We start from the raw sequence: 26,048 nt of genomic DNA, 5'->3' as shown, positions 1-26,048 counted from the left end.
TTATTTCTATAGCCATATCCCATGCTTGCCTTATTTTCTCTTCTTTGTTTTCTATCCTTTAAACTTCCTCTAAGGATCTTGGATCTTTCATTTCATACTTTACTTATGTCCCGGGTCAGCCAGTTCCTGAGGATCATTCTGATAAACTCTGCAGTGGATCAGTAACAAAACAAACAGGTCTAATTCTTGCTCATGGTAATTTCTCCTTATAGCACTTGCTAGTGTGTGATAAAGTCCTTATCACCACCAGGATGACAATGACTAATGGGAGATAAGAGGACAGATATGTTCTGTTACTCTTTCTATAAGATCCTACTGACAATTTTTTTTTCGTATTTGTCACCATACCACTGTGTTGACTTAAATTTTTTTTCTTCTAAACTGCTGTCATCCAGTCTTCCCAAATCCTACATCCTGTAATTTCTAACTAAGTATTGGATCTTCTATGCAGTACTTTATAGTTTCTTCTGTTAATTTCATTTGAGACTGGGCACGGTGGCTCTTGCCTGTAATTCCAGCTCAGTACTTTGGGAGGCTGAGAGAAAGCTCACTTTGAGGCCAGGAGTTTAAGGTCAGCCTGAGCAACATAATGAGGCCGTGTCTCTCCAAAAATAATGACATAAATAAATAATTACCATCTGATTTATTTTTACCCATTTCTTCAGATTCATTTTGAAACATGATTATGTTGAGTATCTACAACCATTCAATCATAATGATAATTCTCTCATCTTCACCCAAATTAATAAAGATTTTGAGAGCACAGAGCTTACTGGCATATTTCTACATATGATTTCCTCAAGTGACATTGATTAATTAATTAATAGTTGTTCAATTCATTCGTTCATTCTTTGTCATTCATGCCATACTCTACAGGCTTAACCTAAAGATATCTTGCAAGACTTTGTCAAATACCTGGCTGAAATAGGGATATGATGCAGCCTTGCATATATGCATATAAGTTGCATGTAACATAACTACATGTTATATTACATGTACATGTATATCAAGGTGAATATATTTATATATATTGCTATACATGTATATGTAATATAACATATATATGTCAAATACTGCATATCATATATCACATATTTATGTCTCCTCCCCAACTCTGCCCTACCTCTTCTTGAATACCTCATAATTTTCTTTTAATAGCAATCATAAACCATGTATTTGAATGTAACTTTTTTAATGGGTATTTTATGGGATATTGTTTTCCAGACCTACTTTTTTCCCCTCATTGGCCCAGCTCCCTCTTTCAATAATCAAGAAAAAATTTAATTTTCTCATATATCAAAAATGTTATTTATTCCTTCTTTATTTTTCCCATTATTTGTGAGGATCCAATGCATCTGAGCCTAAAGACTTAAAAAATACATGCGCTTACTTTTTTCTTTTTCTTTTTTCTTGCTTACTTTCAATTTTATTTTTTCAGTTTACTACTAAAATGAACCATTTAAGGTATCTTTTTTGCAGTTTGGAAAGATTCTTCTTAATGAAAATTACAAAAGAAGTGAGGAGAGAAATTGTTTCTCTTCCTTTTTGTCTAATGCTAAGATTGCACCATCTGGCTCAAGCTGTGGATCTAGCCTTTCCTGTTCTTCTTGCCCCGAAGACAACCAAAAACGCATTTTTGATAAGCTCAGCATTTTCTCTGCAGCTTTAGCTCATCTTTTGCTCCAGCTTTATTGATGTTATTCTGATATCTGATCATGCTGCTGACAAACAAATTGAGCTAGGAAGAGTTTTAAAAACTTGCCACGACCTGGTGAAACTGATCCTTAAACAAACAGCAATACTGCTGGTAACACTGGCAAGTTCCACTGAGAGTTGCCTTTTTCCCAAAAGGCAACTTTTTCCTAAAAGCCAACTGGGGGATAAGAGACGGGCTTGATCACATGCAATGGAAATACATATAAGCTCTGTGCACAATGTTGCTATCATACAGCAAAGAGCATTCTTTAGCCAATCTCTGAAGGATGTCTCTGTAATTGCATCTGTGCCTGAGAAGAGCAACACTGTCCAATGTGTGGATCTTCAGTGCTTAGCCTAATGCCAGGCACATAGTAGGTACTCAATAGTATTTTGTTTATTGGCAGCAAGAGAACAATGCATGCTGCAGGAGAGGAAAAAGATTAATTCCTTTCAGTCACATGAAGACTAAAGCTGCATACATGGATTTAATTTTTCATATTATCTTTGGACTGATTTGACATATTTTACTTTAAAAGTCTCACCACTTTGATCCACAGGGAACCATTAGTGGTGAAAACATGGAATATGCTTCTTGGAAAATGCATTGCTTCAACAGATTAAAGACACATAAGCTGAAACAAGTATGCAGACCTTCCTAGTTTGAACAAAAAAGAAAAGAAACAAAGGAAAGAATTAATGGAAATTTTCAAATCTAAGTCTCTTCTGATATTTCGAGGAAAACCTCAGGAAGTGAATCAAGAAATAAGACTAACCGAATCTTTGTTAGAGATACTGTGATACTATGATTCAAGTTCAAAAACATCCAAGAAAGGAATCTACTGCTTTCTTTTTAATATTAGTTATTAAAACTGTCTTAATACTCTCCATTAGCTTATAGGAAAGTTAAAATATGAGTCAGTATATGATTTTTTGCAGAAATTAAGTTAATTTAAGTTATTTAACAACTACCTCAATATGTGTAATAATTCTAAATTTGCTCAAGTATTTTTGGAAATAGGCATCGTGTAAATTATGGGTTAAAGATCAATTTTCTGCTTATATTTGTATGGATTCTATATCTCACTATTCATACGTGTTAAACATCCATTCAAATGAAGACCCTTTTTTGGTTATAAAAAGCACACAATCATACGAGCTACGTTAACTGGTTACTAGCTGCAAGGGAGAGGTTTACCTCAGTCACAGATCCAACTTCAGTGCAGGGTTTGCTATTTTTAATCACAGAACTTAGAAGCTTAATTCAGTTAAAAAGAGAGGAAGTTGTCAAGGGAGGGTTGCTAAAAGTTCATGCTAAATTTGCTTAGAGCCAGATTGTGTTCATTAATATTTATACATCTATGGTTGGGAAGGGGTGATTGTGCTTCTTTAAAAACACTGGGTATTCAGATTCCACGTATGGCACAGCCTTCTGATTAGGGAAGGTGGGTTTTCATTGTACCATCAATGGAGATACAGATGGGAACCATCTGGCGCCTCATCCCCTTTTTGTCAAAAACCTTGTCTTGTCTCTCACATGTCAATGATGAATGGAAGGATTTCAAACTCTAGCTGAACAATGCAGTTTGAATCCCTCAGCCAGCCAAGGGGTTTTTGGCAAACATCGATGAGCTTAATATTTTAAAGAAACCAGCAATCATTTTAATTCATTAGTTGAGGCCTGTTGTTCTAGACAGTGTTTTTGATTTGTATTTTGGGCACTGGCTTTGTTTTTGATTCACAAGCATATTCCATATGAGTATATTTTCTTTTACACAGTGTAAACCATGGGGATAAAAGTGGGAGTTTCATCTGATAAAATGACCAAAGTGCTGAGAGATTCTTTTAATTATCTTTTGCATTAATTATGATTCACATTAAGTGTTCAGACCAAAAATTTTCTTGTGAGCTAGTACACAGCATGAATCAGAGAACACAGAATTTAGTTAACCCAACTATAGACAATGAATCTAAAAATCAATTCAGTGTTCTGCTTTGTGAGAAGAAACGACGTAAACCTGCCTTAGAGTACCTTGGGTACACTATTTTTATGGCTTGTTTGCTAAAGGTGGGTCTCTAGGATGGAAGCAGAGTAATCGATTCACATGGTTAGCTTTGCACTCATTATTCAGCTAAAAAAAAAAGAAAAAAAAAGACAGATTGGTTTTCCTGCACTTCACATTTAATAGAATGAGGTGAATCAACAAAAAACCAATTTGATACTAGAGCCTTATTCAGAAACTCATTTTCAGAGTATGTCCTGGGTTTGGTAGAGATTCAACCCGATTTTATACAACTAACAAGATTGTGATTATAGTCCCCACCAGTAACATTTGCGTGGGACTGTGGTTAAAAAAGGACATAATATAAAGTTTTTTTAATTATAATGATTTTTGTGCTTATTACCTGCCAGCTACTGTTCTAAATGCCAGATAGATGATTGATAGGTAGCTATGTGGGTGATAGGTTAACAGATATCATAGATAGACACAGATAGGTAGGTAGATAGGTTTTACTTACTTAATCCTCACAACCACCCTAATAGGTAAATTATATTATCATCTTCATTATACAGACAAGGAAAATAAGGACCAGAGGGATTAAGAACTTTCCCAGGCCAATAGCTATTAAATGGCGGAGTGGGGATTCAAATTCAGAAAGGTTCTGAAATCTGTGTGCTTAACCCTTATACATACTATTTCTCACAGTCATCATATGAGGTAGAGGTTGGTTTTGTTATTTCTGTTTGAAAGATGAGGAAACCAAAGCTCTGAGAGGTTAAATTACTTGCCTCAGTCTAGGCTGTCCAACTGGTAGCCTGCAGAGCCAGCCAAGACTTGGGCTTTCTGTGTCTCAGTCTCTTTGCACAATGGAAAATTTGGAATAATCCCCCATAGGCACCACAGGATCCCCAATCATCAGAGAAGGACTAAATTTTGTTCAGCATAGCTCAGGCCTAGGAAAGGGAACTAGAGACTGATTGTTGCCAGATTTGCAATAGTCTAATCCAAGCAAATTATTTATAGTTCTTATTAACAATAAATGGCAATTAACTTATTCTGATGTTACTCAATTGAGTTTTTATGCTATTTTTCTTACCTCTAATTTTTCATAAAAGTAATCCTTAATATATAAGGAGCATTTACAATTTAATAAGAAAAAAGTGAATACTCACATTTTTAAAAAATGGACAAATGAGAATAAAGAAATACAATTAGGTACTAAACAAAAACACAATGACAAAACATTGTGACCTCATTAAAGAAAAATGCTATGAACTCATCCTTGTATTAAACTGACAAAGATTAAACAAACTAGTAACATATAGCAATAACTGTGGTATGAAAGAATTGGCATTCTCATCCCCTGCTAAGGGTGCAGTTTTTTTAAAAAACAATTTGTCAGTGTGCATTAGTAGCCACTGTATGCTTTGATCCAGCAATCCTACATCTTGAAATTGGATCCCAAGAATGGCATCATGGATGTAAACAAATTTTAATAATTAATGGGAACATTATTTATAAAAGGAAAAATTATAAGCAACTGCTAAAGACTTGATTAAATAACTTATGGCATATTTGTATAATGGAATTAAGTCAACACAAAATATGATATGCAAAAGTATGGTATTAAATAGTAGCATGTATAATATGTGGTGAGTGAAAAAGCAGATTAAGAAGGTTATTTAACAATATGCACAATTTGACCTTTTCTTGTAAAAAGCAAATTTATGTTAAATGTTAATAACATTACAATGTAGGAGTCTTTTTATTCTTCTTGCTTTTCTTATTAACACAATGAAAGTGAGCTAAAGAATCAGAAACAAACAATGCATTTGCTTTTTTGAAATTTTGCTACTAGACCTTTACAATCTTTTAAAAAGGAAGATACCTTGCCAAGGAGAAGAGAAAGAGAAGAGTTTGAGCCTGAAAATTTAGGTAAATACTGAGAACAGTGAAGGTACATGGAATCAGCCTTTGTAATTCTTTTTTTTTTTTAATTGCATTTTAGGTTTTGGGGTACATGTGAAGAACATGAAAGATTGTTGCATAGGTACACACATGGCAGTGTGGTTTGCTGCCTTCCGTCCCCTCACCTGTATCTGTCATTTCTCCCCATGCTATCTCTTCCCACCTCCCCACCCCCCTGTCCCTCGCCCATTTCCCCCCAACGGACCCCAGTGTGTAGTGCTCCCCTCCCTGTGTCCATGTGTTCTCATTGTTCAACACCCGCCTATGAGCGAGAATATGCGGTGTTTGATTTTCTGCTCTTGTGTCAGTTTGCTGAGAATGATGGTTTCCAGGTTCATCCATGTCCCTACAAAGGATGTGAACTCATCGTTTTTGATGGCTGCATAATATTCCATGGTGTATATGTACCACATTTTCCCTATCCAGTGTATCATCGTTGGGCTTTTGGGTTGGTTCCAGGTCTTTGCTATTGTAAACAGTGCTGCAATGAACATTCGTGTGCATGTGTCCTTATAGTAGAATGATTTATAATCCTTTGGATATATACCCAGTAATGGGATTGCTGGGTCAAATGGGATTTCTATTTTTAGGTCCTTGAGGAATCGCCACACTGTCTTCCACAATGGTTGAATTAAATTACATTCCCACCAACAGTGTAAAAGTGTTCCTATTTCTCCACATCCTCTCCAGCGTCTGTTGTTTCCAGACTTTTTAATGATCGCCATTCTAACTGGTGTGAGATGGTATCTCAATGTGGTTTTGATTTGCATTTCTCTAATGACCAGTGATGATGAGCATTTTTTCATATGTTTATTGGCCTCCTGTATGTCTTCTTTTGTAAAGTATCTGTTCATATCCTTCGCCCATTTTTGAATGGGCTTGTTCGTTTTTTTCTTGTAGATCTGTTTTAGTTCTTTGTAAATTCAGCACAGCAGTTCTCAAACCGTACCCTGTGGCAGCATCATTTGGAGGCTGGGCCCTACTGCCTGCCCTAGACTTTCTGATTCAGTAGGAACCAATCCTTCCTCTGATTGGGAGGAACCAAAGAATTTTCATTTTCAATAAATTCTCCAGGTATTGTCAATACTGCTTACTAAGGGATCCCACTTTGAGAACCACTGCCATAGAACCTGACAATGGTTTCGCCATTTCCCTCAGATTATAAAACTATTGATGCTTAGAATTTAATCCTAGGGATGATTTCAAAGCCCACATTCTTTCAACAATGTTTTCAGTCTCAGCTGGTTTTAGAATCCTATGGAGTACTTTTTTTTAAGTCCTGTTGCCTAATATCCATCCCACCACAATTAACTGAAACCCCTGGAGGGTGTTTGTGGGGGCTGGTGGGGGGGATTAGATGGGCAGAAATGGAAGGAATCTAAATGGTTCTAGCAGCCAATCATGGTTGAAAACTATTGTCCACCAAAACACTTTCAAGCCACCATTTTAATATTCATTTTAGAAATTAAAAAGCTATACTAATTTCAGAAATTAAATAGCTGAAGCCCTATTCTTAAATTAACTGAACTGTAAATACTTTGAAGATTCTTAGTGACCAAGCAGATAGTTTTAGTAAAATGATTCTTCATTGACATGCTTAATATGTCCCTGGAAAGCATGTTTATAAAAATTTCTTTGTTTAAGTATCTTGTCTTCTCCTGGGTTGGAGCAGAGAATTTTCCTCTGAGAACCCTTTTGCGGTTAAGTAAAGGTTTTCTTTTGTGAAATAAGTAAAGGTTTTCAGCAGATCATATATACCTTGGTATTCATTTTTTCTTTTAGAAAGAAACTAAATTCAGTAAATAGATGGCCATAAAAAGCACTGATTAACATAATTACCCATAATCATGTTACACCAGATATAGTACACATACAATTGTATAGTACTATTACTGTCCTTGGAATTGCTCAGGACTAGTCTGGTATTCATGTCTGCTTCTCATACAAGGCATTAATCTGACACATAAATGAACAGTGGTGCTCAATATCACATGTATGTCAAGAATGAGTGCTGAAGGGCATTGAATGACTTGCCAATTTCGGAACAAATTGTGTTCCAAATTTGCATTGTAGGTTAATTCTTGGGAATGCAGAATTTCCTTGTCTATGGGAATAATAGTTGTGCTTTCCACTTAAAAAAAAAAAAAAAAAAAAAAAAAAAAAAAAAAACTCAGTGCTGGGAGACTGTGAGCCAAGAGAAACTGACAGCAGAGTAGGGTTTTCTCACCAATTCTCTCTTTATCTCCGAAGTGTTCTCTCATCCCGCCCCAGCTATTTCACTTATCTATTGTTATATAACAAACCATCCTGAAACAGTAGCTTCAGATAATGATGATTTGTTTCTTACAATTCTGTGGGTCAGGACTGCAGGTGGGATTGGCTGGGCAGTTTTTGCTTCATTTGGCATTGATTACAGGTCACTGACTCAGCCTTATCCAGCTGGTCTAGGCTGGGCTGTGTTAGAAGCCCCAAGAAGGACTAACTTAGTTATATGGTGACCTGGTGCTTCTCATGTGGCCTCACCTCCTAGCTAGTTTGGGCTTTCTCACAGCTTGGTGGTCTTAGGGTAGTCAGCCTTTGACATGGAAGCTGGCTTCAAAAAGGAAACTTAGAGTCCTCTCTCAAGCCTAGGGATAAGAAGTCCCAAGATCCAGAACATCACTTCCTCCTCATTCTGTTGATCAAAGTTACATGGTTACCCTAGATTTAAAAGGGAGGAGAAATGGCTCCCCTTTTTCAAGAGGGGGTGGCATGTGCCTATAGGGAAGGAAAAAATTGATGGTGCCCATCCTTGAAGATTATTTTGTATGTCACCCCTTCATTGTTGGATTCTGGAGGAGGTTGACATAAGACCCGAACTCTCCAGAACAGGACCCACCAATATGGTCATGTCCCAACACGTAAGTTCAGCGGAGGCCAGGGAGGTGAAAAATCTTCAGCAGCAGCTGAAGGAATGGTGAATGCACAACCACTACTCACATCTGTCTTTCAGCTCCCATTTTGCCAGAAACCGAAATCTAAGGTTTCACCCAGGGAGGAAATTGAGGAGAGTGTCTGTATCGGGATTAGATTTAGCTGGGAATATAAGAAACCTAAAATAATGGGAAGTAAAAGGGAGTTTATTTTCCTCATGTAAAGTTTGGAGGCAGGCAGTGCAGGGCCGATAATGGCTTTTTTCCACTCGCCTCCACCTCCAAAACAGGGTTGGAAGATGACAACTCTCCCATAATTATTGCACCAATACAATACATATCCCAAATTCAGATCACCACAATTCCTTGTTAGTGGGTCTTTTACTCTGGGAAATTATCCATCCAGGATATTAAGTTTCCTAAATGACCACTTTTAATGGAAACTATGATAGCACAGCACCAGGTTTTGTGAACAATTAGATAGAATTTCAAACTTTAACATTTTTCCCAAGCTCCTCAAAGCTACTTAAATGTAAAATGAGTTATTTGCTACTTTGTCCAATTTCCCTTTGTTTTTGAAAACTACATGAAATTATTTGTATAGTCAGTGTCAGTTGTAGTAGTAAAGCAGTTATGCATAGGAATAGATGAGACAGACACATAAATGCTACTTTAACCGTATTCTTGTTGTTGGAGGAAAAGGAACACTAGAACTAGACTAGGAATCAGATAAGCATGCACCTTGGAGCAAATCACTAAATGTCTTGGAAACTTCATCTCTTCACCTGTAAAATAGAAATGAAAATGTAATCTGCAGACAGGGGGTTTTAGGGGGAAAGATCATTAAATGAGATGATTTGAACGTATTATAAAACAAATTGCCACTACAAGCTACAGATATTTTACTTCATTTAATCTCATTAAGAATATCACCGTCATTTTATGTCGTAATCAAGGCAATTCAATATGCTTAGTTCCAATGTGTCTATGCATTAAAATAATCGATAATGCAGATTCTGTCCGTTTACAAGCTTTTCTCTCTGGGCATGGGTGCCTTGGCAGGGTCCTGGGTGGCACTTCCTGTGGAATCTATCATAAATATAACCTATTGGATTAGTAACACCTAAAGATGTGGGAGATGTATAAGGAAAAGAAAGACAGAATGACAGCCAACACGTGAGTCCTCAGCGCTAGGGCTCTGGGTTAGTACTTTTTCCTGCTTTAATCTCTTTTCACCTGTACCAGAGCCCTATGAAGAAAGGGTTTTTATTAGACTCCTTTACAGGAGAAGAAACAAGCCTTAAAGCGTAAAGAGTTTTGTTTTTGTTTTTGTTTTACTTTAGATTCAGAAGTGCATGTGCAGGTTTATTACACAGGTAAACTTGCGCTACGGGGGTGTGTTGTACAGATTGTTTCATCACCCAGGTACTAAGCCTAGTACCCATTAGTTATTTTTCTTAATTCTCTCCCTCCTCCCACACTTTACCCTCCAAAAGGCCCAATGTCTGTTGTTCCCTTCTATGTGTCTGCATGCTCTCACCATTTAACTCCCACTTATAAGTGAGAACATGAAGTATTTGGTTTTCCATTCCTTCCTTAGTTTGCTAAGGATAATGGCCTCTAGCTCCATCTCTGTTCCTGCAAAGGACATTATCTCATTCTGTTTTATGGCTGCATGGCATTCCATGGAGCATAGGTACCACATTTTCTTTTTCCAGTCTCTGATTGATGGGCATTTAGGTTAATTCCATGTCTTTGCTATTGTGAATAGTGCAGCAATGAACATACATGTGCATGTGTCTTTGTGAGAGAACAATTTATATTCCTTCTGGCATATACCCAGTGGTAGGAGTGCTGGGTTGAGTGGTGTTTCTGGTTTTAGGTCTTTGGGAAATTACCACACTTTCTTCCACAATGGTTGAAGTGATTTACATTCCCACCGACAGCACATGTGTTCCTTCTACTCCGCAACCTTGCCAGCATCTGTTCTTTTTTGACTTTTTAGTAATAGCCATTCTGACAGGTGTGAGATGGTGGCTCATTGTGGTTTTGATTTGAATTTCTCTAATCATTAGTGACATTGAGCTTTTTTTTCATATGTATGTTGGCTATATGTAAAAGTGTCTGTTAATGTCTTTTGTTCACTTTTTAAAGAGGTTTCTGCATGTGGAAGTTTCATAGAAAGTAGAACAGCTGGGGCTGAATCCAACACGCTTCTGACCCTGTGCTGCTACTTCAAGTGCTCGCTATGAACTTCAGCATGACTAAACAAAGCCGCAGAGAAGGTTAGAGAGCATTCATTCCAGAGACAGTCCTGCAGCCAGGGCTGGAGTAGGTGGGCGTGTGTCCTGGGTAGTTCCAGAAGGCCCCACGCTCAGTTGACTGCCCTTCTGGTTCCCATCTTCAGGTCCATAATTGCTTCTGAGCAAATGGCCCTGTATTTTCATTTTTCACTGGACCTCACGAATTACATTGCTGGTCCTGGGAGACACTCAGGTAACACGTGTAAGAGAAAAAGAGAGAAGGAGCTAACATTTGCTAAGCACTATAACATGCCAAGCATAAATTTATGTCATTTTTTATACCCATTAACTAATTTCACCTCTAGGAAAACTTTACAAGATAAATAAGGTCATCACTTTATAGGTAAACAGATTATCAGAGAGGCCAAGTGACTTACATAGGTTACACAGCTGGGAAGAGGTAGAGATGAGATTCAGCATCAGGTGTGTCTACATTCAGTGCTCTTATTCTTTTAATCCCTCCAGGCTGTGCCATGTTGAGATAATGAATGCCTACTCTTCCTGGGGGTATTATAATGAGGCAATTTTCTACTTCTGCAGAAATACATGAAATATTATTAAGGGTATCTAGTTTACAACAACGTAGAGTTGCTGTCTGAAATACTTATTCCCATTTGAGACTGACCTAATGAAAGATTCTCAAAGAAAGAAGCTGTGATATATAAGTATGACCAGGTTATTTCAGAATTACTGGACAAAGGACTATGCCATATTATTTTTATAAGCCAATTTCATCAAGATTCTTAAATCTCTGCAGAGCAATGAACTAGGAGTCCAGAGAGCTGAATTCCATTTTTAATTTGAAATAAGCTTGGCTAAGTCATTTGGCTTCTCTGAGTCTCAAATAGGAATCGAAAGGGAAAGATCCAAAGCCATAGTAAAAATGTTTTATCGTAACTGAACCCTAAATAGAATTTTTTTATGCCCAGGGCAGGAAGCCTGGGTTGGCTTTCCATCTGGAGAGAGGTCCTTAAGGAAGAGGCAGGAGAGGAATGAGAATAGAGAAGGCATCTTTTATCTCAATACACTGAAAGCTCTTTGCTTGGTCAGTTTTCTCACCTGTCCACAGGACTTTAGCTGTCTGCCTTCAGTAGCCAGGGTTGCTGACTTGGGATAGCAGTGAGCCTGCCACCAGGCTACAGAGATGGTACAGGCTACTCAGAAGGGAGGAAGGGGTAAAGCTCTACATTTAGCCAGTATTCCCAATATTTCTCAATCACTATTTAGCTCTTTTGCTTTCTTTCTATTTCAATACCCTATGGGCAAAGACCCAGTGGCCATGTCCTAGCTATTGCTCTAAGGCTGATTATGAGTGGTTTCACAACCATGGGTCTAGGCTCAGATGACATGAATGCCCATAATTTACAAGTGATGTCTGTCATGGGCACTGCAAGTATGGGGGGTGATAGATGTGCCTCATATCTCATGTTAGATATTGGCCATTCCTAGATTAAGGTAGACTGTCCAGAAATGTTTGTTGGATGATTGAACAGCCATTATTGTCAGTGTTAAATTTGTTGTACCTATGAGAAAAAAAAATTTAGTTCCAAAAGTTGGCTAAAAAGTCTCCAGATAATTTAGGGCATTGCCTATAAAAGTAAAAAAAGTAAAATTTCTGTTGATTTCTCAGAATGTGGCTCACAGAATATTTGTATTAGAATTACATAATAAGCTTAGTTAAAGTACAGATACTTGGGCCCCATCCTACTTATTTACAACGTCTTTGGAGGGTGATGCCTCAGGAATCAGCATTTTCAAACATATCCTTAGGGATTGGGGATGGGAGTGTGCATGTGAGTTGAAGTAGGTGAACCATTGCTTTATAAGCCTGGGTAAGAAAAATTGTATTTTTGAAATCGGCAATGTTTTCATTTACCATATCATAATCTAAACTAGGAATGAGCACCACCTTTCAAATGGTGCTAGAATTCAGTCAGGGTTCATAAAATACAAATCGTTTGATTAAATACATTCTTCAGTGTTAAGTGAGGGTGGGGGTCTAGATAAACAAACCTTGGGATCTTGATAAACAAAGCTTAAGGACAAAAAAAAAGTCTTTTAAAAGTCTTATGGTCGTAGCTTATTCAACCAAGTAACACTAAGCGAAATTACAGAAATACAGGTTTTGGGGGTTTTTATCCCTATTACCTTTGACATGTGAATGTGCACATAAATGTGCAAATCGTGAAAGGGAAACAGGGTTGCCAACCTACCATAGCAGTAGCTGAAAGGAGAATCTACTTTAAGCAAGGGTCATCTTCTGGGAGATAATTAACACTATGTCCATATGGGAGGAGAGGGGAAGGAAAAAAGATTAGGATGAGTATTTAGAAGGCCTTAGAGAAGGTACTCCATCTCAAATAAATAGTCACAGAAGAGCAGTACAGTATTGTTGAAAGCACATACGCTTTGGGCCAGGCTATGTGGGTTTGAATGTGACTCTGCCACTTGACTAGTCCTTTGACTGATTGCAGGTTATGATTGAGTTACTTAATTCCTCCAATCCCTGTTTCCTTACTTGTGAATCTGGATAATGATAGAACTAACTCAACCTGTGGCACAAGTGGCTATGAGAGTTAAGAAGGAAAACAAATATGAAGTGCTGGCATGTGATAAGCTCTCAATTAATGACATTTGTGGGAGACAAGTCAAAGCTAGAATGACTTAACCTTTTGCAGTGCAGCTAATCAATATAGTTATTCCAATGTGGAATCATTTTCTTGGGAGAGCATGTACAAAGTTCACCAAGGCTCAGGTACTTATACCTGAGGAATGCCTTATTAACCCTAGACTTACTAATACACTAACATTGTATCAGTGATGATGAGATATCATTAGAGAAGGCACGTTCCAAGGTCATGATACATCAATCATCCTAAAAGGTCTTTGATACAAAATTAGCTAAATCCCTAGTGACATACCTTGCAAACACAGTAGCTGGAAACCTTTCATAAGTTTCTTACCTTCAATGGTATTGTAAAATCAAGAAGTCAAAGACTTAAGTACTGTTTATGGGAGTTCTGGAATCAGAAGCCCGGACAGGAGCAATGCATTGTGGCACTGACAGCCTGGCCTTTCTTATTTCTTTTACAACGTTAGTGTGTTCTCTCAAACCCACTTGCATAAATCCACAATTATATGTATTTAATGAATTCAATCTTAAACAGCTGTAGAAAATGTGCTTTATTAATAGGGGAGCATCCAATCAGATAAAGCAGTCATAACATACTGTGCGCGCACGTGTGTGTATGTGTGTGTGTGTGTGTGTGTGTGTGTGTGTGTTGGTTTTAAAAAATTCGTGAGTCAATGGAGGATAAATATGCATAGATGAAAATATATTTAAGAGTTGCCTTTTGAGCTTGTAAAACTACTCTTTCTGACATGAAAGATCTGCTTTCTTATTTTAAAAAGTATTGGACAAATTGTGTTCATGTTCACAAACATTAACTTCAAAAGCAAAGCAGATAAAAATAAACTCTAGTCTATTGATTCTCAAAATTCAGCTCATTATCCAACTGGAGAACTTTTTAGAATGCAGATTCCCGGGCTCACCTTAGGAGACTGATTCTGTAGGTCTGGAGCAGGGCCTAGAAATCTGTATCTTTAACACCCCAAAATGACACTGATCCAAGTGGTCTAAGTACCAGAGTTTCCGAAGCTGCATTTTATCCCTTCTAGCCTGAATTGTTCATTCAGGGATAGATTCAGGTTAATAGGTTGCTTGATTAATATAGAATGGGAGCAGAGGAATAGACTGTTCTGAAAGGAGAATCCTATATGATACCAAAAGCAGCACCTATTTGCCAACTGGGTTAGTCTTTTATAAACAGAGCACTTTATACGTTGGACAGACTGCAAGGAAGGCTAACAGATTCTTGCCCTTGTTCCTCCTTTTTAATACATTTTACTGTTTATTAATACTTCATCCTACAAGTGCAGTTCCTAAAAGGTCACCCAGTGAAGTTTAAGGAGTCACTTAGAGCCCTTGAAGATATCTTCATCTCATTAGCAAGCCATTTACACCTACTGCCCTGGAGAAGGCTTTTACTGGCTACTGTATTCTATTGTGTGCACATTCCTGACAGCGGATACTGACTCCTCTGGATTAAGTATCTCTTCTTCTAAACTTATATCCCTGTGTATTTGGTTGTATGGACTCCTTACAGGTCCTTAAATCCATATGAAAGCACTTAGGGGAAAAATACATTAAAAGTATGTTTGTATAAGGCAGTATTATTAACATACTTTTTTATTTGGCTCGAGGTCATTGACGTGAAATTTCACAATTGCACTCTTGAATACACAACATAATTATATTGTGTAACAACTCTTCTGAAACAGTTTGGATTTCAAATTTCCATTCCGTAAGCACCATGAATACATATTCATACTTGTTGGATCATGAGTCTAGATTAGTGGTTCAGAAACTGAAGTCATTAAGTATCAACTGGGTCTGTCATGCAAAATCCAGTGGTGTTCACTTATTAAGTAAGTATCAACTGAGTCTGCCTGGATCTGTATCAACTCAGTAAGTTCGCTTATTAAGTTAGGATGCTATCCATTCAGTATTTCCATAGCAAAAGGGCACAAGGTACTTGAAAAACATTTAAACTTTATAATTCTACTACCATTGCTCCAGACTGCTGGGATCCCTTAATCTGAAACAAATCCTTATTTTTATGGCTCTGTGGTGAGAACGGCAGGCATTTAATACTTTATAGTTCTGATTTCTTGAAATAATTTTTTTTCTCAACTACATGTGCCATTGAATTCATTAAAAATTGTTCAGTAACAGTCCAGTGACAAAAGTGCCTTCTGTGGTATTGAAAACCAGGCCTTATCCTTTGAAATAAAAACAAGTATTTATCCAAAACTAGGAAGAAACAGTTAACTTGATTAGAGAGTGCTAAATTTATTGTAGAGTCAATCCTGCAAAATCAAAAGGGGATAGATTCCTTATGGACTCTTGCTTGATAAGATTTTTACCCTTATGGACTCTTGCCTGATAATATTTTTACCCTGTTTGCAGGCTAACAAATTAGCTTGCCTCCGTTTCATAAATGATGGCAGAAAGTATGATATTCTTGGTTCAGATATGAAGGAGAGTTTATTACAGCAATAGCAGTGGCTAGAGTATCAGCATTTTCCTATGCCTGTTCCCTGAGTCCCAATTCACACAGGGTAATGCAAAGAAGGCCAGGGAATACCTGTACATGTAGCAAGTTGCTTTGCTAGAAGGAATCCTGAGCTTACAGAATCCTGAATCTTTTATAATGGGATGTTTAAGTATGCCTTGCCTTTCATGCAGCAAGAGACTGTCCCTATCCTTCAAGTTTCTTCACTATACATTTTTGGAAAGCTACTCTGGAACAAAGGCAATCAGAACTTCTATTCACAAGATGCAGAAACTTGAAAGACCTCTGTAAATTTGCTCACCAATAATGCCATGGAAAATACTGTGTTTTTGAACACAGTAACTTGAGCCTTTTAGAGATGTTTCAGCTAATAACATTTCATTGTAGACATGCTTATTGGCTAACACAGTTTTCTAGGAAATCACTTTTTATGACAGAATTGGTACCATTTATTAAGGCTACTAATAATACAATATTCATGAAAATATGTGTTTTTCTTTATTTTCCTCCTAATATAATGCACCTCTCTCCAGGACACAGCTGAAGAGATGTTTTACATTTTACCCTTTTAAGTGCTCATTTAGTATAGGAATTACGTGGCTGCTGCAGGTTTAGGTATTCTAAAAGACAAAATTCAAAATTGAATTATCTGGGAACACTGAAGCATATCCTGAAGCAACAATGTTTTTTTATATTTTTCAAAATATCTTGTAATTTGGCTATGTCTGGATGGCCAAGAAAAAGATTTTATTTAACTTTTTTTTGCTCTGAATTATCACACAAGTGTTTAAGTGTATTTTTACTCGATTGCATCGTAGAGCTTCTAAGACATAAATATGTTCTGTTTATTTAGCATGCCTGGAAGGACTCAGGAAGGAGAACAAATAAATACCTTCTTACCATTAACTTTGGGCTTCTGTCCAATTGACTTTGTCAAGTAAATTTGACATTTAACACTGGGAGTGATTATTTACTGTCTTCTGAATCAAGATAAAGAATTCACAGTCAAGTTTTTGTTCTTGGAAACAGATTTTCTCTTTTAAAAGATGCGTTTTCATGGGTGCATATTATGTTTCACTTGTGCAATGTGTTTCCTGAACTCCCTCTTTGCACCAGTGACATTGCTATCAGAGTGGAGTTGATGGAATGCACTCTTTTCAATACAAGTGAATTGCTACTCTCAATAAATCTATTTAAAACATAACTGAAAATGCAAATATACTATGGGGGTCCAATTTTTTAAAAATGGAGTCAGGCTCAATCAACAGTAACGAACTAATGTGATTTTTATCTTTCTTGTTTTGTAGAATTAATAGCCTAATATTTTTAATTTTAATGTTGAATATTAAGACTTATTGATTGGCATTTGTATTTCTTTATTTTACTAAATATATGTGGCAAATGCGGCTGCCAGTACTTAAATATAAACATATTCTCTCTTTTTTTAATCCCCAAATAGTTCACCATATAGAATTCTTTGAAGAGGATTAGAATGTGGACATATTTTTTGGGAGGCCAGCCTTCAGCCCAGTACACCTATCCTGAGCAACTTTTTAACCTCACACTGTAACACAAGAATGCTTCTATTTTATTAGAATTCTTTGCAAATATCTTTTCAAGTTGTCGCATAATAATTACCACATTAATGGATGCATCACAAATACCACTTCAACTATTGCTGAACATAAAAATTGTCTATTTAAAATAATATTGCAGTAAACGTTTTTGTGTATAAAGCTATTCTCCCATATTTTGAGATTGTTTCCCCCTTAATTTTTAGAAGTGAGTTCAGTGGACCCGAGGGTTGTAGTAACTTACAATCCACCTGTAATGTAAGAAAGCCTCTTTAACTGCTCCTTTGTATTTAAAGTTTTGTTGGTAAATTTGTAAGTAGAAAATGGTATATTATTTTAATTTATATTTCTTAGAGCACTAATGAAATTAGACTTTTTTCTCATATAGTTTAAATTGACTATTCATTTTTTTAAATTTTCTGTCTTATGTATTTTAAGTGGAATATTATTCACTTTTAAGATTTTCTGTGTCCTCGGATCAATTCTCTATTGGCTAATGCTCTTTTAAAATATCTTAATAATTTCATATGAACTTTAGATTGTAAAATAGTAACACTTTTAAATTTGTGCTGTGAATGTTTTTCTGATTCGGTGGTTTGCTCTTGAGTTTGATAATTTGTGATAATTTGATAATTTGGGGTTTTGTCAAACAAATGTTAACATTCCTATTGTTTTATGCTGGGCTGTTTTATAGAGGTTTTCCTTTGTATTTCTCCCACTGCCACAGTAGGAGAATATGAGAAAATCTTCCCATACCTGGAGAGCAAGTCGGTTTAATTTTCTCCTCACTTTGTTTGGTAGCTCTTTAATCCATCTGTACTTTTATTTTGATATATGAAGAGAAGTGAGATAACTTTTTCCAAGCTTCTAAACAGTTATCTCAAAATCATTATTATTGAATAATCTGTCTCTTTACTGTTAATTTGTGATGGCTTCCTTATAATATTTTAAAGCTTCTCATATAAACTGGGGTTTACTTGGAGGACATGTATTTTATTGCATTAATCTGTTTTTGGCCAATATGAGAGACTAAAATTATAGAAATGTTAAGATGTGTTTTAATATATAAGCAAATCAGGTTATGATATTTTCATTTGTCTGTAAATCATCTGAGACTTTTGTTTAAATAAAATGCTGTCATCCATGTTATAAAAGCAAATTAGCTAGCATATGGATTGTCTTGCCAATAATTAATATCAGTCTTTATTGCTATAAATTAGCACTAATATTTTTTAATAACTCATAATGGTGTACTCTATACATGTCATGTTTATATCTTTCCCTCTCCTGCACCTATCCTATCTCCAAATTCTTTGCTAAATAATAAATGTATTTAGAAATGTCCTGAAAACTTGATTTGACATCCCTCTTTCCGGGTGCTGATTTCTTTCTCCCTCAGCCACAGTAATAACCTGATGCTACTCAGCTGATCAGATCCCTGCATTTTGATTTGGTTATTTAAATCAGGGTTTCTCAACCTTGGCACTGCTGATACCTGGGGCTTAATAATTCTCTGCTGTGTCTTACACACTGTAGGATGTTTAGTAGCATCCTCCACTAGTTTCCAGTAGCACCATCCTCTTTCTCCACCCCGACCCCCACTCCTAGTGTGACAACCAAAAAAGCGTTTCCAGATATTGCCAAATGTCTCTTGTGGGACTAAACTGCCCCCACTGAGAATTATTGATTCAGATAAAAGTAGTCAGGCAGCATGTAGCATATTTAACTTTTATTCATTTATTATTATTTATAACCTTAATAATACAATCAGGGTAGACCTAGAACCATCCAATTAATTGCACAATGGTCCACTGTCATTGGGCTCAAAAAAATTAACCCCAAGGCATTCTGCTTTGCCATGTGATTTAAATATGATCATAGGAAGAACAGTGACATTATGACTGCTCAAACATCTCAGAGATCTCTTTCGGCTCACCTGTCCCTATTTAACCTATTTTGATGGTAAATTTGAACAGTTGTCAATTTGATAATCATATTGACAACCTGCAAATAAATTATTCCCTGAATTTGAATCTAATATTTTTTGATATTGAGAAAATGGCACAAATTCTAATACCATCATTCTTTTAATCATCTTGCCTTTGACTTTAGCCTATAACCATGGCTGTCTGAGCCAGTTAGCTCAGAGGGGTTTTACAAGATGATAATGAGGCCAGTGTTGCAGTTTCAATTAGCTTCACAGAAGAAAAAACCAGCTTCACAGCAGCAGACTGAACTGCTAACCCCAGCTACCACGCTCAGCCAATGGCCAAAAGAAAGATGAGAACAGAGAATGTTGCCGACTCAGCACTCCCAGGACCATTTAGCCTGGACAAGTAAAGGTCATATCTCTTTGAGGATGATGGGCCATCCGCATTATATTGCTACACCAATTCACTGCAGAAACAGAAAATGAAGAATACTCTCTCAAGTCAGACCTCTTTTTATAGCCAACATAGATCACTGAGGCAAAGACTTTTTTATTCTACATTTTTTTTGCATTAACAAATAGGATAGCTACAGTTTTAGATGATATTTAAATAACTTTTACTTTTGTTTTTGAATCTGCAATATTAACTATACATTTGAAGTAAGTACTTTTGTCCACTCAGGAAATCATTTTCTAATAGTTAAAGGAATGGGGTAAAATGAACATAAATATGCCTGCCATTATGTAAATATAATGGCTCAATCAGGTAATTTTCTTCATTGAAATGGGAAGACTTTTGTAAGTGTTGAAATGGAGAATGAATTTTATTTGCATTTAATATTTGTTTTTTATTGTCAAAGGGGTATATCCCTGGGACAAATTTCCCTAACATTAATTTATGTGTTATACAAAATATAGCCACCTTGGAAACACGGCTCTCTGCATCTATTTTTTATTCCAAAGATTGTGCTCAATTCTGCTTTTGGAATATTTGCATTGTTCCTGCTGACCTGCCTGTGTAGAATTCATTGAATACCCATGAAGCTAGGCCAATTTGGTTTATAGTCTCAATTTCAGAATTAAGACACATTTGCTACTTTCCATTTACCTCTGGTCTTTGAATTTTGATCATACTTATCCAATCCCAAACCACATGTTCGCAGTAGGAATCTTCTGGAACTTAATATTATTTATCTAATGATTTTCCTTTCTCATTGCTTTCTAAATTTTTCTTCTGCTTTATCAAGAAATGCATGGGAATTTTACCAGCAGTGTTGGTAGTATCTGGTGATGAGTAGATATTCAGTTTCAGGCTCTTCCATTCAAAATGTATTCATCAAAATGCAATCAACTTTAGTAGCCTATGGATAAAATAGCTTTTAGAAATTGGTATATACCTCACCTCATCAGAGATCTGCTTAACACATTGAAATAATCTGAACGAATATCAGTAGGTAAACCAAACAGATTGAGCCTTCAGTGCAAGAATGTCTACAGATGTTTCCACGGATTGTTTCTTACCCAATGAATTCAGGAGCTTATGGAATCCTGTCTTTCAGTTTTTTGTTTTTTTGTGTTTTTTTTTTTAATTAATTTCTACAGTTGTAGCTGCATGGGAACCACATTTTTCTAGCTGTTTCTTCATTAGCATTGTGTTCAGAATCTTGTTTCAAAAATACATGTTCTCCGCTTTTTAAAAATCCAATATTTTCCAAGTGTTTCTGTGTGTCAGGCACTGTGCTAAGCACTTTCATGGATTACTTCATTTAATTCATTCAATTTTACAGTGACCCTATGGTGTACCCTAGCTATAGTTATTTTCCTTGTACAGCTAAGGAAACTGAGGGGTAGAAGTTAGTCAGTGGCCTGGGATAATACAGCTGATACTAACACATGACAGAGCCAGAACGTGACTTAGTTCTGTATGAATCCAGAGCTCATATTCTTAACTGCTATGCTATATAGCTTCCCAGAAGTCATTATTACAAAGGGTTTGTATTATTTTTTATTTCCAAAAATAACATAATTTTATTTCTGTATCATACTTGATTAAAAACAGGTAAATAAAAATGATGCCCAAATATCTTTCATATCACCCAAACCAGGACTCTGAGAGAGTGAAGCCTGTCTGTGCAGATGTAACTTACAGTGGGGCCTTTATCTTTCATTTTCATGGGTTTAAATCTGTAGCCAGAAATTTGTTCTGTTTTGAGTCATCGTATTTCACTCCCTATGACATTTTGGGTACTTAAAACATGTTCAATGATGTTTTGAAGAATGGAATTTCTACCACTTACTTTAGAAGACTATAAATAAAAAATGATAGAAAGTCAAACTATAATTACATTGAGGGTTTTAGTAACCTCATAAACCGCAAGAATGAAATACCAAAAACATTTTTTTCAACTGACACCATCAAAATCTCATTTGCCGATTCCATTTTTGCAGCATTGATGGAAGTAATCCAGTTAGGCTGACATTTTTATAGAGGATAGTTTAATGTTCAAATAAGCCCTATGTTATTTCACCATTTTTATTTTTTTATGGAATGGTTTTTTTCTTCTGTAATGATTTGAACTGTGCTATAAAGTAAATGAGAATGTGTCTTGTTGGTTGGATTGTGACTCCAGCAGACACATTTTAGTTGATGTAAAAGGTCTTTGCCATAATCACAGTTGATGTTTACAAATACACACCTCCTTTAATTTTTAATGCTGGTTGTATTTCTTAATGTATCTAATCACAGAAAATGTGTCAAAAAGGAAAGCTTAGTTTTAAACATATGCTTGGGTTTCTGTTAGCAGGAAACAAATGTCCAAATGTGATTGCATACCAGCTCACACACATGCTCATGCACGTGCTCACACATGCACTCAAGTATGGATCCAAGTGTGAACCTGGTGACACAGTGGCACTTAGAGCCAAATACTAAGCATATGTCGAAATTTGGTGTGATCATAACAGCAGAATGGTACAATATTGTTTCATTCAGTCTGATGCAGGAAGAGAAGCCAAATGACAGCAAATCATAAAACAAATGTTACTCCCTTCTCCGAGTGTTGTGTCTGAATAATTGAGTGAAAAATAAGTCCAATTTGTTTCAATCTGACTTTCTTGTCATTGGCAAATTGATGGATGTATTTCTGTTCACCTCTAAGAGAAAATAAGCTGACAAACCTTTAATGGTTGAGACATGTTAGATAAAACTGCTGATTTTTTATGGTTTCTGCCCTATAGATCAAAATATATCTATCATTCATGAAAAAACAGTATTAGCAAATTCAGTGGTTCAATCTGACAGAGTATTTATTGTATTCATTTTCTTCTTGTAATATTTCTTTCTAGCTGTACTTTTTAAAAGATGGCATACTTTTAAATCATATGAAAAGTCATAACTTTTAAGATTGACCCCACTGATACAAATAACTTATGAGTCAAATATTTTCAATATATTATTATCCATGAGTTTCCTCATGAGTGCTAATTTCACCAAAGATGAGAATTACAATTCTTCCTGAATCCTTTGGTACCTTGGCTAATAGCCAAGAGTAAAGGGAAAAGTAAATGGTGGCCAAATGATAAATCCTCTAAGAAAGCCTCCTATATATACCATGCTAGAAAGTTACAACTAGACAAAATGGCACATGGATTCATAGAATGAAAATGCTTTTGGGATTATCCAGCTCAGTAGTTCTCAGCAACCTAGTAAGAGTGTCCAGATTCACATGAATAGGTTGCCATGAGCAGCAAGGTATGTTGTATGCAATTTGTTTCTAGTGTTCAAAGTACTGAAATTAGCTAATTCTTTCATTCTTTCAGAAATTACAATGGATTTGAAATTATCCTTCTAAAACCGTCATGGTAACTCAACAGAATTTCAAATCATAAAGAAGTGCAATATTAGCTGATAGATCTGATATTACATATACATCCCCTGGAGATATGCTTGGAAATAAATAGTGCATGAAAACATATGGGTGCTACTTCTTACCCCCCCAAAAAAGTTTGCAATCTGTGGATCTAGGCACCTCCCCAACCTTTCCCAGGATTAGCAGAGATTACATTACAAACAGAAAGTTGACATGTACATGGAATCAGCAAAGATCGTATTCCTGAGGGACATTTCTCCAGGGCATGGTGGGGCCTCGGGAAATGCCTATGCCATCAGTAGAGGAGACATTTTTCGTAACCGGATGCTTCTAGCTCTTGAGCTTTGTGTTTTCTTCTTGTGGATGGTGCCCAACACCCACTGCCAAAGTTGGTTTTCTCGGCTCAGTTTATCTAAAGAGGCCATGCCCCAGAAGTTGACCTTTTCTTCCTTTGGATGTGCTAATATCATGGATTAAGCTCCATAGCTGGTCTTAGTCCAGTGGCTATTCCCATAGACCTAGGAGAAGTGTTAATTTAATTAGTTCAATTGCAGGAGAACCTTACTCTTTTACATATCACTTGTTTTCTGGAGAGTTGGGGAGCACTTCACTGTTGCCTCCATTTAGAAATTAAAATTGAAATCTGCTTCCAATTGTTCCGTTGCTCTTTTAAACTGTATGATTGTGATGTCTCTCTGCATTATTTAGTGGAGTGCATTTATACCAAATCTCATTTTTAATCTTATTTTATGCATCCCACTTTGTTATTTATAATTTACTGAAGCATATAATCTTAACAGCTCTAAAATAATCTAGGGATAGAAAAACATGTGACTCTCACAATTTCTTTTGCTTTTAGAGTACAAGACAAATCTAACAAAGATGATATCAAAACCCTATAAATCAAACTCACAAGTTAAAAAAAATTTCAAGTAAAAGTCTGGCAAATTCAGTCTCGCAGACATTATAAGCAATAACAAACCATGACCAAAAGACTGAATTCTTTAAAATGCAAGAAATTTTTACTTTAGAGAATTCTGCTGTTACAACTGATTTTATCAACAGGTTAAATGAGAAAATTTTTATCATTTTTATAGCTGACCAAAGTACTTGATTTAATATACATTGCTGATAAAACCTCTCATTGCAACAGAGGTTAATTCATTTAAAAAAGATTCTTTATTTAAAAGATTAAATATACACTTAATTATAAAATTCTGTATATATTTCAAAATGAGAAACAAGAAGTAATATAAACTAGTGATAATTCTTTTCAAAAGACTGTCAAATATAATGACAAGGAAAAAAATTAGGTCACACGATCCAGGAAGTCTAACAAATCTCCATTTGTCTGTACTCAAAATTTTTTAAAAATCAACTGAAAAACTCTTAAAACTTTCAAGATTTTAATATTATATCTACTTAAAAATCAAAGTGTACTTATTAGTCATAATCAATTAGAAAATATACAGAGGAAAATACATATCACGTTAGCAACTGTAAAATAGAAAATAACTAGGCCTAAATAAAAAAAGAAATTTATAAGACTACTTTGAATATATATATAAAATAATTTGGAAGAAGACACTACACTAATTTACAGAAAGAATCAATATTTTAGAAATATAAATTCTCCTCAAAGCAATCCAACAATTTAATGCAACTGAAATCAGAATTACTGAGGAATTCTTTCAGTAATGTGACAAAATACTTTAAAAATTCATGTGGAAGAAAAAAAAGCAAAAATAGTCAATAAATTATTGAAGTAATTAATGTTCCCAAAAGGTTAAGAATAATTATATCAAAAGAAAAGTTCTGATGAAGTTGCTACATAAAATATAAAACCTTATACAATGAAAAAAACTGTAAACAAAATTAAAGGGCTACAAATACAAGATATAATTTTTAAATATATAAAGTAGTATTACAAATATGTGGGAAAGACACTGAATTCCTATAGAATTCAGTAGATCAAAGGCCCATAAATTTTTTCCTTAAAGGACAAATGGTTAAGTTTTGCTACTACTAAACTCTGCCCTTGTAATTTAAAAGCAGCCATTGACAATGCGTAAACAAACCATCATGACTGCATTCCAGTAAAACTTTATTTACGAAAATAGGAAGTGGTCCAAATTTGGCTCATAGATCATAGGGTGCCAACTTGTGCAGTAAGCCTGTGACATGTTCACTGCCTATATTCCAGATACACTTAAAAGCAAGCTTGCTCAACATGATGCTTGTTGAGAAACAGGATATTCGACAAATATATGTTGAGTGAACAAGAAAATAAATGACTAAAAAGAAAACAACCCACAAAAACAGAAATTAAAGTCACCAGTAAACATGTACAATTCTTCAAACTCACACAGCGAGAGGCAAATTAAAATCATGATACGACGTTTGCTTTTTCTCAGATTCACAAGGTTGGTTTGTTTTTTCTTTAATGGTCATTCTTAGGTTTGGCAACAATAAGACTAATGCACAGCCTCATATGTTGCTGGTAGGCTTTTTTACTCTTTTATTTTAGTTGTATACGTAAATAAGAAATTAATTAATTAGAAAATAATATAAGGAGATCTAAAATGAATTAGAAAATAATGTAAGAAGATCTGTCTAGGCCTGGATCAACAGTACTCAAATTATTTGCTCTTACTCTTAA

At 35.7% G+C, this 26,048-nt stretch overlaps 1 protein-coding gene across 4 annotated transcripts in view; it reads left to right on the top strand.

Moving 5' to 3' along the window:
• Window positions 1-26,048, top strand: part of THRB (thyroid hormone receptor beta) — a 374,638-nt gene that overhangs the window by 68,661 nt on the left and 279,929 nt on the right. Inside the window, exon 1 of one of the 4 annotated variants that reach the window (XM_010346544.3) lies at window positions 17,971-26,048. This exon is cut by the window's right edge and continues 37,064 nt beyond it. The exons of the other annotated variants lie outside the window; for them this stretch is intronic. The gene's annotated coding sequence lies outside the window, so the exon portion shown is untranslated. Of the gene's footprint in view, window positions 1-17,970 lie in introns of those variants that run through there. 4 annotated transcript variants of the gene reach the window in all.

The sequence above is a fragment of the Saimiri boliviensis genome, chromosome 9 (assembly GCF_048565385.1).
Source record: "Saimiri boliviensis isolate mSaiBol1 chromosome 9, mSaiBol1.pri, whole genome shotgun sequence".
Taxonomy (NCBI): Eukaryota; Metazoa; Chordata; class Mammalia; order Primates; family Cebidae; genus Saimiri; species Saimiri boliviensis.
This window is presented reverse-complemented; position numbering and strand designations above follow the sequence as displayed.